Source organism: Dasypus novemcinctus, chromosome X, assembly GCF_030445035.2.
Source record: "Dasypus novemcinctus isolate mDasNov1 chromosome X, mDasNov1.1.hap2, whole genome shotgun sequence".
NCBI classification, from domain to species: Eukaryota; Metazoa; Chordata; class Mammalia; order Cingulata; family Dasypodidae; genus Dasypus; species Dasypus novemcinctus.
The window spans coordinates 154313661-154325877 of NC_080704.1; the positions used below are offsets into that span (position 1 = coordinate 154313661).

The 12217-nt window shown below is 41.7% G+C and overlaps 1 protein-coding gene across 2 annotated transcripts in view; it reads right to left on the reverse strand.

The window, feature by feature from the left end:
* The window catches only part of MOSPD1 (motile sperm domain containing 1), a 190383-nt gene extending 178548 nt beyond the window's left edge, over nucleotides 1-11835 (reverse strand). The window contains exon 1 of one of the 2 annotated variants that reach the window (XM_058291945.2): nucleotides 11422-11835. The gene's annotated coding sequence lies outside the window, so the exon portion shown is untranslated. The remainder of the gene's footprint in view (nucleotides 1-11421) is intronic. The other variant, XM_058291947.2, reaches the window with a different exon arrangement.
* Between the last annotated feature and the right edge of the window lie 382 nt (nucleotides 11836-12217).

Here is a 12217-nt window from a genome sequence, read left to right on the forward strand (position 1 = left end):
TTTGTTACAATTGATGAACACATATTGAAGCACGCCACTAACCGTGAATTATAGTTTACATTATAGTTTACACTCTGTCTCACACAATTTTGTAAGTTATGACAAAATATATAATGGCCTGTATCTGTCATTGCAATGTCATGCAGGACAATTCCAAAGGCTGAAAAATGCCTCCCTTTACACCTATTTTTCACTCTCCCTCCCCTCAGAACCTCCGGTGACCACTGCCTCCACATCAATGATAAAAGTTCTTCCATTGCTAGAATAACAATAAGTCTATAATAGAATAACAGTAAGTTTATTTTAGTCCCTTGTTCATTCCCCAGTTTTGAGGATTTGGGGATGGTGATGCCCACTCTGCTTCTAATTGAGAGCGGGCTTAGAGCTCATGGGGCAGATGGATGGGGCTATCTTGCTTGCAGTTGCAGACTCGCTCTGTTCCTTGGGATGGGTATTGTCTATCATTAACCCCTTGTTAGTTTTCCTGGTTGAATCCAATGAACTGGAACTGGAGAGTAGGTGTTGCAACTCTGCTGAGGTTCAGGGCCCAACTGGCGCATGGATGGACCAAAAATTTAAGACTCCTGGACTGCACCTAGCAAGTATAGTACTAAATATAGGTTCAAAAATAAAATTACAAAGTCAATAAAAAAAAAAAGAAAAAAAAAACAAAAAAAAAACAAAATGATTGGCTCTCATTGAGTTCTATCTACATGTCAGATACTCTATTATATCTATTAATACATTCAGAGGTCCTATCACTCTATGAGGCAGATCTGTTAACATTCTTATTTGGTAGAGTGTGGTGGGAAACTGACTTACCTATTTGTTGCTTCCTGTCATTGTAGATGATGTTGCAATTGCTTCCTAGTATTGTAAATGTTATCTTATTGTAAATAGTTGCAGTTGCTTCCTGTTATTGTAAATGTTGCAGTTCCAATAGCAAACAGCTGCTTGTTAGCTTCCAAATAAATACCATGTGGAAAGTAAAAAAAAAAAAAAAAAAAATAAGGGGTAGAAGAGCTATATGTAGGGAAACCACAAATGAGTTCAACTCTGTCCCTCTGGGGAGCATAAATTCCAAAGTAAAGCCCACTGGCAGGGTGCCACACTCCTGAGCTGTCTGCCCTGTCTATAGTGTCTGGATGTCTCCAGAGCTCTCAGGAAACCCGCTATTTGAGGCAATATTTACTGTGGCAGTCATTGAGATCCTGCTGAGATGTGCAAAAGTGTAGCCTCTGGAATGACCTCCCGACTCACTTTGAAGTCTCAGCCATAAAAGCTCATTTGTATTTACCCTTTCCCCCTTTTGGTCATGTTCTTTTTCCAGGTGCATTGCTAGTTGGCACTTGGTAGTAATCCCTGGAAGGTGGGGGAGGGAAGCCCTTCTCGGCAGCCACAGGGGTTTGTTGTTTTGGGTTCTTCATCTCTCTGTCCCTCACCATCGTGGGAGTTGTGTAGCACTGTCCCAGTCTGCTGACCCCCAAAGCAAGTCCCTTGGACAGCTTTTGGCTCTTTCTCCATTGTTTTTGTGAGAGAATTGAGCTCTGCTTGCCTAGTTTGACACCATCTCAGGACAATTTATTTTTAATTATATTTCCCTAGCAATGTTCAGAGTGCACCAGACCTAGAATCAATCCATGTGAGGTAATGAAAAAAAGATGAAGACAGCATGGGCTCACTCTAGAACATGAGTATATTTCATGTTCTTATTTTTGCTTGTCATAGTCTCCATAAAGTCACCTGATACACAAGTTGCATAATTCCCCAACTGTTTGTCCACAACTCCATGAGAATCTTAGCAATGTTCCTTTGAAGCAATGTACTCATCCCTTTGGGAAAACCAGAATAGCAAGATGGGCTCAGACCACCAACAGGCAAAGGCTTCTAGAAGATAAGTATGGAAAGTGGCAGCTAAAACCTAAATGATGCCTTCTTCAGCTTTGAGGAATAGGAAGACTTAAGCAGCCAGTGATGAGACCTGATCTGGAATATTCCTGGACTTGCAGTTTCAACTCATGTGTCCATAGGGAGTCAAAAGTCACCAGCATCAGTTATTTTTTGGTAGGACCCAGTTAACTCTTTGGTTCCCACCAACTTGCAGAGTATGATCAGCAGAGAAGTGCAGGAAGCTATTAGAGAAATGCTTAGATAAAACTTAAATTGCAGTCCCATCTACAGAATCAAGATTCCTAATGGTTACTAATATCCCACTCTAATGCAGTATGCAAATGATCTAGTTCAGAAGATTAGTGTAAGAGCACAGGAGTCAGATAACAGGCTATCACTAATACCTTCCCTGGGAATGAACATTTCCCATGTCCCAGACACTGCCAATGCCAATGTGTGCTTTCCTGTATGACTTAAAGAAGGCACTTAAGCCATGTGGATGTGGTGTACAGAAAGATTGTGTCTGGGGATGTTGTGGAACAGCATATCCACAATAGCAGTTCATTTTCATAAGACACTCCAGATGAACCCAGCTCACCAAAAAATGACAGGATAGCTTAATTTGACATGGGATATATCCTACCAAGAATTTCCAGTGCAGAAAAGGTCAAGGATACAAAGAAATGTACAAGTTTGATGGAGCATTGACTTAAATCATACTTTCATTGTTGGCCTATGCCTCCAGTACCCCTTCTAAATAGATGCCTCCTCAACCCAGGAGGGTCAGACCACGATTCCTTCCACCCACTTAGTCCATGGGTCCCATAGATTCCCCTTCTCATAGGTAGAACTGGCTTTAAAATTACCTTCAAAAGGAAGCTTTTGAAAAAGATTAAGATAAAGAATTCAATTGAATAGCATCATGTTCTACATGCAATTGTCATGGGAAATAAAATCCTAAATGACAGTCAATGGTGGCACATGACAGGCACTTCTAGTCATTCACTGTCATAAAACCATATGAGCTTGAACAGTCCAATGGATGCATACATTTTTATACCGAAAATACCACAAAAGCTTCTTGATTTATAATAGAATTCTGAAATAGGATACACAAAGACAAAAATTTCAACAAATAGAAGTATAAAATGCAGTTGTTTGGTAAAATAAAATTAAGAAGTTAGTCTTGCTGGAAGCTTGAGGCCAGTAATTGTCATAAATGAAGAATCACAAAGCCAGTTATAATATATCTTCTTCTTCGTGAATTGAAGATGGTGCCAAACTTTTTCACAAAGCTTATGATAAGGACCAGAAACCACACTTAATGGAACAAAATGATACTAAAGACATAATTCTACTATAAAAGTCAATGACAACCCACACTTAATGGACGTTAACATAAGACAAGAGGATTCACTGTAATAAAATACTGAGGATTCAACAAGATGATAAAGTTTGTATTTTTAAAATAAGAGGACCCCAAAACACTTATTTTTTTGTACACCAAAGTACACAGCAGCTTTAATCACAATAGCCCAAAGGTGGGAGCAACACAAGTGACCATCGATAAATGAATGGTTAAGAAAAATACATGCATTGAAATATTATTTAGTTAAAAAATGAGTGAAGTTCTGATACATGTGACAACATGGATGAACCTTCAAAGCATTATGCTAAGTGAAATAAGCCAGACACAAAAGGACAAATGTCATATGATTTCACTTATATAAAATATCTGGAGTAAACAAATTCCTGGAGACAGAAAGTAGATTAGAGGTTACCAGGTGCCTGGGGAGGGTGGGGGAATGGAGAGTTATTGCTTAATGGGTACAGAGTTTCTGTTTTGGTGGTGGAAAATTTTAAGAACGATGGTGGTACTGGCAGCACTAACTATAATTAATGCCACTGAATTGTACAGTTGAGAATGGTTAAAATGTCAAATTATATGTTACTACAATAAAATGGCAAAAGGCTTATTTAAAAGGAAATTTAAGATGAGGGAACAGGACAAGAACTTTAAAAAATTATGTCAACATGAATTAGGGCAATTATATTATAAAAGGCACTTAATCAGGCATTGATTTCCTCCTCTGTAAATTGAAATATACACACAACCTTTCAAAGGAAATTTTGAGGAGCCTCGGAACCAAATTAAATTGAATGCAATTTTGCTAAATTAAATGACAAAATGTGTCCAATCTAGGCTGACAAAAGCCGCTTAGAGGTAGCCACTGTGTTTGGAAAATATCAAGCACTCAGCCAGATGATTAATTTCCAAATGTATACACTGAAAATACATTCTATGTTTAAAGAATATTTATGACACAACAACCAAGCTGAAAATGAATTTTAAACCAGCTCAGTGCTGTGGAAAAAACCCACATAATTATAGTGTAAAATAAAAGCATGAAGTAGGCTCCATGGGGCTTGATTCCCTTCAGGGTCTTATAGCAACAAGCTCACCAAAAAATATGGGCTATTTTCCTTATTTTCAAATAGCAAATAACACCAAACATTTTAGGGAAAATGCATGAAAAACATCAGGACCAGTTTTGGTTGAGTACAATGATATTAACTATTCACATATATATTACATAACAATGCAAACTGTGTTCAACGGTGACTGACAGTGTGGTCAGTGAATAGGTAACAGAAAATAACAGGAAAATTTTTTTCTTTTAAAGACAGTATATAAAGAAGATCACTTCAGAATTTATAACAAACAAATCACATTAAATACACAGTCACGTTGTTAAATGAAACACAAACCTGTGCTCAAATGCAGCCCCAAAGGCCATTATCTGTCCTAATCCTACACCTCTTGGTTTGTTAATGTCCTTCTTCTGAGGTCTAAAATAACAGAAATTCTGTCATTGATAACAAAACCCATAGAAAATGGCTGAGATCAAGATTTAAACAAATACACAGCAACAACATCCACCCAATGGCATTGTAAAATAGAAGGTAAAATCGTCTCCATAGCAGCAAATGACCACTCTTTTGCTGATACCGAGCAAATATGGGTTCATTTCTTCCTGAGACACCAGGGTTTTAAAGAGAGAAAGAATTGGTGCAAGCAAAGGAGCATGGTGGCCCAATATTGTCTCTCAGATCTGCAGAAATTCTAATATTTTGTAACAACAGAATACTAATGAGTAATTGGGGTGGAGATGGCACAGGTTCCTTCATTAATCAACCTTAAGGGGCTGAACAGGATGGGGCAGGTAACAAACCAGGGTGAGTCACAAAGTTACATTGTCAGAGATCAAGGCATCTGAGGGAGGGGAATACTGAACAAAGTTATATTAAACAGAGGAAGGTGAAGTGGTTACTCTCAAGAAGCAATAGAAATGTTCATATTCAAAGGTAAGATCCATCTGGAATAATCATAATAGCAGGTAGAAATGACCATCTACAAGGCGTATTAGTCAGTCAAAAGGGGTGCTAATGCAAAGCACCCAGAAATCTGTTGGCTTTTATAAAGGGTATTTATTTGGGGTAGAAGCTTACAGGCACAAGGCCCTAAAGAGTCCAACTCAAGGTACCATATGAGGTACTTTCTTACCCAAGTCATTTGCCACGTGTTGAAGCAAGACAGCCAGTGATGTCTGCGAGGGTTCAGCCTTCCTTCTTCCTCTTAAGGCTCCATGGTGGCAGCTGCTTCTGTTCTCAGCAGTAGGCTGCCACAAGGCTAATTTCTCTCCTGGGGCTCCGTTCTTCCGGGCTCAGCTGCTCTGGTCTCTTTTCAAGGTCAGCTGTAGACTATCGGGCTCATCTCTCTTCCCAGGGTCTCTGCTCTGTCTAATGAGCTGTTTCTCTTCTTCTGTGTTCTTCTTCTCTGTGTGTCTACTTCTGTTTCATCAGCCCACCAAGGGGCCTGGGACTCAAGGCTGAGTCTCACTCTAATAATGATGGGGTTGAATCAAAGCCCTAATCTTAACATAATCAGGTGTCTCAGCTGAATCTAATACAATCACAGGGTTATCACGCCCAGAGGAACAGATAATTTTACAAACATATTCTGTATCCTTTTTGGGATTCATAAAGAATATCAAACTACCACACAAGGATAAGATCCGTCCGGAATAATCAACACAATAGCAGGTTTTTTAAGTTGTAAATGGCCATATACAAAGTGTGAGTTTGGTCTAGCCAGTTTTAGTAATTTCAAATATCAATGTTTGGCTATTTTATAATTTACCAGAAGTAAAAAGGCATCTATATAATGACTTAGTAATCATGATTATTTGTTAATTCTTACCCTCAGGTGCATTGTTGCTGTTCCAACTCAACTCTGAGGGGCATGAGTTGGTGCGGTCATGGGACCAAAGAATGCACCTGGAACTTAGTCAGGCATAAGCTTTATTGGGACTTATGAAAGGGAGAGACTCTCTGATGGTGGCTGGTCAGAGAATGAAGATAGCGCTCTGCAAAGAGATGGGAAAATGAGGGGTGATGTAAGGGACTTCAGAACAAGGACATTCCATAGAGTATGAGAAAGAATTTCTGCTAGGGTCATGTGAAGCATACATATGTGGTCTGGTGTTTTCACTACACTCATGGGAAGGACGTTTATCAAGGACATTTACTGCTTTGGGAAGATTATAGTTTACGATACCATATATACATTCTCTCCCCTACGGGGAGGGTTGTTAACCTTTAACTTATGTCTAGATCTTGCAGGGGCCTATGTGTTGAGGACTTGGGGGAGGTCCCTGGGTCCCCACAGTTGGACAGTGACTCAGCCATATGTTCCATCCTTTTCCTCATTTTTAAGTTGAAAACACCACAAATCCTTAAGCCTATGAAGAAGGTGGGACCAAGAACATTTGAACAAATAAAATGGTATTACAGACCCATCGTGATTTAACACACAGCACAAAACTGCACCCAAACATGGCCAAGTGGCCTTCCATGTCACACATCCAGAAGCTCTGTGGGCACTTCTATTAGGGTAGGTTCTTGCACATCATATACTCGACTGCATGAAAATCTCACTACAAACACTCAACTGTAGGTCACCATTAAAAATTAAAGTAAATTGGGAAACGGACTTGGCCCAGTGGTTACGGCATCCGTCTACCACATGGGAGGTCCGCGGTTCAAACCCCGGGCCTCCTTGACCCGTGTGGAGCTGGCTCATGAGCAGTGCTGATGCGTGCAAGGAGTGCCGTGCCAGGCAGGGGTGTCCCCCGCATAGGGGAGTCCCACATGCAAGGAGTGCACCCTGTAAGGAGAGCCACCCAGCGCGAAAGAAAGTGCAGCCTGCCCAGGAATGGCGCCACCCACACAGAGAGCTGACACAACAAGATGAAGCAACAAAAAGAAACACAGATTCCCATGCCGCTGACAACAACAGAAGCAGACAAAGAAACAAGACACAGAGAACAGACAACTGGGGTGGGGTGAAGGGGAGAGAAATAAATAAATAAATCTTTTAAAAAATTAAAGTAAATTAAGCTTACACTATGTGATTGCAAGAGGGTGGAGCCTCTGTAGAGGAAGGAGACTCCATGTTCCACATCCTTGCAGGGAAAGGTCCACTGACACCCCAGTAAACAATCCAGATTGAAATGAGCCTGGTTGCAGGATACTGGGCTGCTTTCATAGTCAGTCTTTGGCTGGGCTGCTTTCATAGTCAGTCTTTGGCTCTGCCTTCAAAGGTGGGCCTGAAATGATATACTGTCTTCCCTCTATACATCTACAAGGAGAAAACTCTCCCCATACTTCAAAACCCAATTAAATAACTCAAATATTTGCTAATATTGTTATTTTTTTCTACAAAGTGCAGTCCACATCTGTGAATATTATGCTCATCCCTCAATGCCCAGCTCTACTATTCAGATTTTTGCACATACTGTTGGCTCTGCTTCCTGTCATCTCTGTCTTTAGAAATCTTGCTCACTGGGTTTTTCCAGGTCCAGATCAATTATACTCTCTTCAGGTAAGCCATCCATGCTTTACTCCTCCTACCACTACAGACAGATGTGAGCTCTTTTGCCATTAGATGGGGATATGGTGAGACATAACAGCTAGGATGCAGTATAATGTTATAGGCTCTGGGATCACATAGCACAAGGCTGGGTATTATGCAATTTTGGTAGACCAGTTGAGGTTGCAAAAATTGGAGCCGTGGGAGGCCCAGGGTAAACCAACAACAAAGTAACTATGAGTCAGTGTCCCCGGATTGGCCCCAGCATGAATTCAAACAATTCCTCAAACATCCTTTTCATGATTTTTCATATCATTTCCTTCCTTTGTGTCTGTGGAAATCATGTTTCAGACTTCACCTTCAAGACCCAGGCATAAGCTGCCTCTTCTCTGAGGCCTTCCCTGATGTCACATTCCCATCCCAACCCTCAAGAGAAGTAACCACTTCTGCTGCTATTTGATAGAAGACATAGGGACATGAAACTTCCACTACAAAAGTTGCCAAGCTTCATAACTGTTCAATGTGAGGATGGAACCCAGAGAAGTATCAGGAGGGCATATGGTAAATGATTGCTGCAGCTGTTCTCAATTTGTGAACCAGTACACACAAGGAGATCCAGTTTGTAGGTCATTGTTGAACTCAGCTACTCCCACAAGCTTCCTAATCATGCTTGCGTTCACTAGAAATATTAAAAGTTTAAAAGTAAAAGTTTCTCCAAAAAATTATTTGAAAGAGCAGAAGAATTTTACAAAATCCAAGAAACTAAAGAAAAAAAAATGCTATGCAGAGAGAAACAAGGGTAGCTCATGAATGCTCAACAGGTGGTCTTCCAAATAAGATTCTCTGTAAAACAATGGTATTCCTGAGACTTAGCAGAGAATCACTCAGTCTCGGTGTCTAGTTACAAATTCCAGAGTTAATAGGGCAAACACTAGGATTGCCTCAACTAGGATGAGGTAAAAAGTATCGTACCAAATATCTATGGCCTGGGGACTCAGTCAAATAACAAACAAAAGGGTGTCTATGGAGTGTGCAGGTTTCAAACAAGAGGTGCCTGCTCAATAGACCAATCAGCCTGTAACTACTGCCTTCTACGGTACAGTATACAATAAGTACATATATGTTTTGTCATCTCCCCATAAGTACCATTTCAAGGTCCTTGTGTAAGCATAAATACAGATAGTGTAAACCAGTGAAAATCCAATTGTCCAAGCCAAAGTCAAACCCATATTCATAACAAACTAAAGGGGAATCCAGTCATATCTTGGAATGGGCCATTCCTATAGCCAAAATAGTGCAGGTGAAGTTCATGGCTTCTGTAGAATGGTTGTGATTCTTTGATATTCAGAAACCTTTGTACTAAAGGTTAAATTGAAATATCTCCAATATAAAATATCACATGAAACTGAAGAATTCAGGCAATACAATTACATAGAAGTTGATCATAGCATTGCCCATTTACCCTAATGGTAGCATTCTTCCCCTTGTGTTCTATAATCCTTATACACACTAAGGAAGACTTTTGAAGTGTTGATGGGGGAAGTCATCTATAATCATGGGAGTTTCTATGCTGCCCCAAGTTCCCAGACCCCTCATTCTGGGAGGAGATTCACAGATGCCTGGCTCCAGTTTAATTTGTGTTTAACATGCTGTAGCTCAGTACCTTGAGTGGACATCCTGTAGTCATACCAGCTAATACTCCAGTGGAATCTACAACAGACATTTCCAGCATTCTAAAGGGCCAGCTGTGTAGACTGACGGAGTAGATTGAAAAATTATTAAATTCAATCAGGCATTCACCACTGCTGTTCTATTGTCCAATGGATAAGAAGGAGTACAGTACATCCAACTATGAACAGGAAATACAAAGGAACCTCAGAATACCAACCCATGGCAGTCAACAATGATATTAGAGTAAGCAAATAAGGGCTGAGAAGACAAATCCCAATCCAGAGGGACCTGGAGGAGATCATTCAAATTGGAGCCATTTTTTATAGACTAAGGCAATATACAGAGACAACCAAGCCTTCACCTGGAGTCAAGTCCACAATTCTCTGGGAATATGGAACCTAAGGATCTTCTCCCATCATAAATGTCTCATCCTTGCAAGAGGTCTATATTTTCTCAGTAAAATCACAGTGTGCCTTGTTGTTTTCTGTTCCCCAGCTATGCCGACCCAATGGTACTGCAGAGGGATGGGAAGACAGCACTGGACACACCCATCAACATGGGGTGGCTACCACACTTTTCACACCAAAATCCCCTGTCCTTCCAACTGTCTACTTTATCCTTGGAGTATCCTCGGACCCCCGGGCTGGCTCATCTGTAACTGGTCCCAAATTGGACTCATCAGAAGAAATCAAAAGCCTGGAAGAAGGAATCATAGTGTCCCTATCTTCCTCAAATTATACCTCCAGTCTTATCCTTCAACCTTCGGAGTTGCTTTAGTACTGTACTGCTGAGAAGGGAAGGCAATGCAAAACTTTATGAAATAAAGGACAGAGAGAGAGAAACACAAGAGAGGAGATAAAGATGGGACCAGGGGACTCCCAGCTTCTGAAACTGAGAGCCTCGACCCTAGTTTCCATCTCATATTTATTGGAAACTACCAAGCAGCTGTTTGCTATTAGAACTGCAACTTCATCTATAATAGGAAACAACTGCAACATTTAACAACTGCAACATCTACTATAGAACAGGTGTAATATTCACAATAAGGAACAGTTAAGCCAGTTTCCCACAACACTGCACTAGTTGTATTAATCCATCACTGTTGTGTTTGCAATACCCTCTTCCATAAGAGTGTGAGCAATGTACCTTTGAGACAAGTTAATCACCCCACTGATAAGATCAAAATGGCGAGATGGACTCAGACTACCAACAACAAAAAGCCTCCAGCAGATAAATAGGAAGAGTGGCATCTAAAACCTGAGGGATGTCCTCTCAGACTTGAGAGACAGGTGTTAAGCACCCTGTGTGGAAACCTGACCTGGGAGGTTCCTGGACCTGCAGTCACATATGTATCTCTCCATGGGGACTTAAATGTCGCCAGTCTCAGTTACTGCTTATTGACAGTTTTCAGGTAAATACACACACACACACACACACACAACTGCAGAGTATGATCAGCTGAAGAGTGCAGGAAACTATTAAGGAAACACACAGGTAACACTCAAACTACATTCCTGTACGCTGTCTCAGGATTCCTAATGTTTACAAATACATTGTTCTGCAGTGGGGAAATGATCTTGCTCAGCAGTTGAGTTTAAGAGCACAGGAGTTGGACAACAAGCCATGCAATTCCTTCCCTGGGACCGCAAATTTCCCATGTCCCCAGATGATGTCAATGCCACTGTGTGCTTTCCTTTGTGACCTTACGAAAGGCAATTGAACCACGTGAGTGTGCAAGATTTAACATTATGTCTCGAGGAGAAATTAGGAACAACATACCTGCATGGCAGTTCATTTTCGTAAGTCTCTCATGATGGCACCAGTTCACAATAAAAATGACAAGGTGACTAAGTTTGACAAGGAATAAATCCCATCAAGAATTTATAGCACAGGGGGATGCTGGGAAGATGGTGGCTGCGTGAGCTTACCTGGTAGTGTCTCAGCAGGGGACGGTTGGGCAGCGTTGAAGGCTCTTTGGGACCGCGCTGTTTCGGGGATTTTTGCTGGTTGGAAGGTGTCTGGACGTCAATTCGGTGGGAAGGTAACAGAGAGGATACGTCTATAACATATAAACGGAGGTCCCAGCTGGGCGTGGGAAGTTCCCTCCGGGGGTGGGCGGAGACGCGGTAGCAGGCGCTCCTGCGGCTCCGGAGCCACGGCGGCCAGGGTTTTTGTTTTTTTTTTCCTTTCTCTGGAGGTTTTGCAGTGCTGAGAAATTCGCGGATACTGGGCTGGCTGGTGAGGGATTGTTGGGACAAGACTCCTTTGCAGATTGATTTGGGGAGACAGACGGTGTATTGTGCTGAAGCGGGGGAAGGGTTAGCCGTCGGACAGGGGGGATGGAGCTTCCGCCTGGAGCTCCATCCCCACAGGTCCGGCTGCCGATCTGCAACGGAATTGGATTTTGGACAATAAGGGGACACAATTGAGAGACTGTTGTAGGGTGCAGTGAGGGAGGAGGACACATCTGAAAGCTGATTGGGGAATATTTTGCGAAGTTTGGGATTTCGGATCTTAGAGTCTGTTTTCGGCGTTTCCAGCTGAAGCCCACCCCACCCGGCGGGGCTTGGGATCTGGGTCATTGAACTGGCCGGGGTGTAGAGGCGCCCTCAAGTGGCAGTTGCGTGGGAGCACAGGGAGGGAGTTGTCCCAAGGCTGATACCCTGAGGAGTTAGGTGAATTTCAGGGATTAGATATTCAAAATAGAATTCACGAATCGGGCTT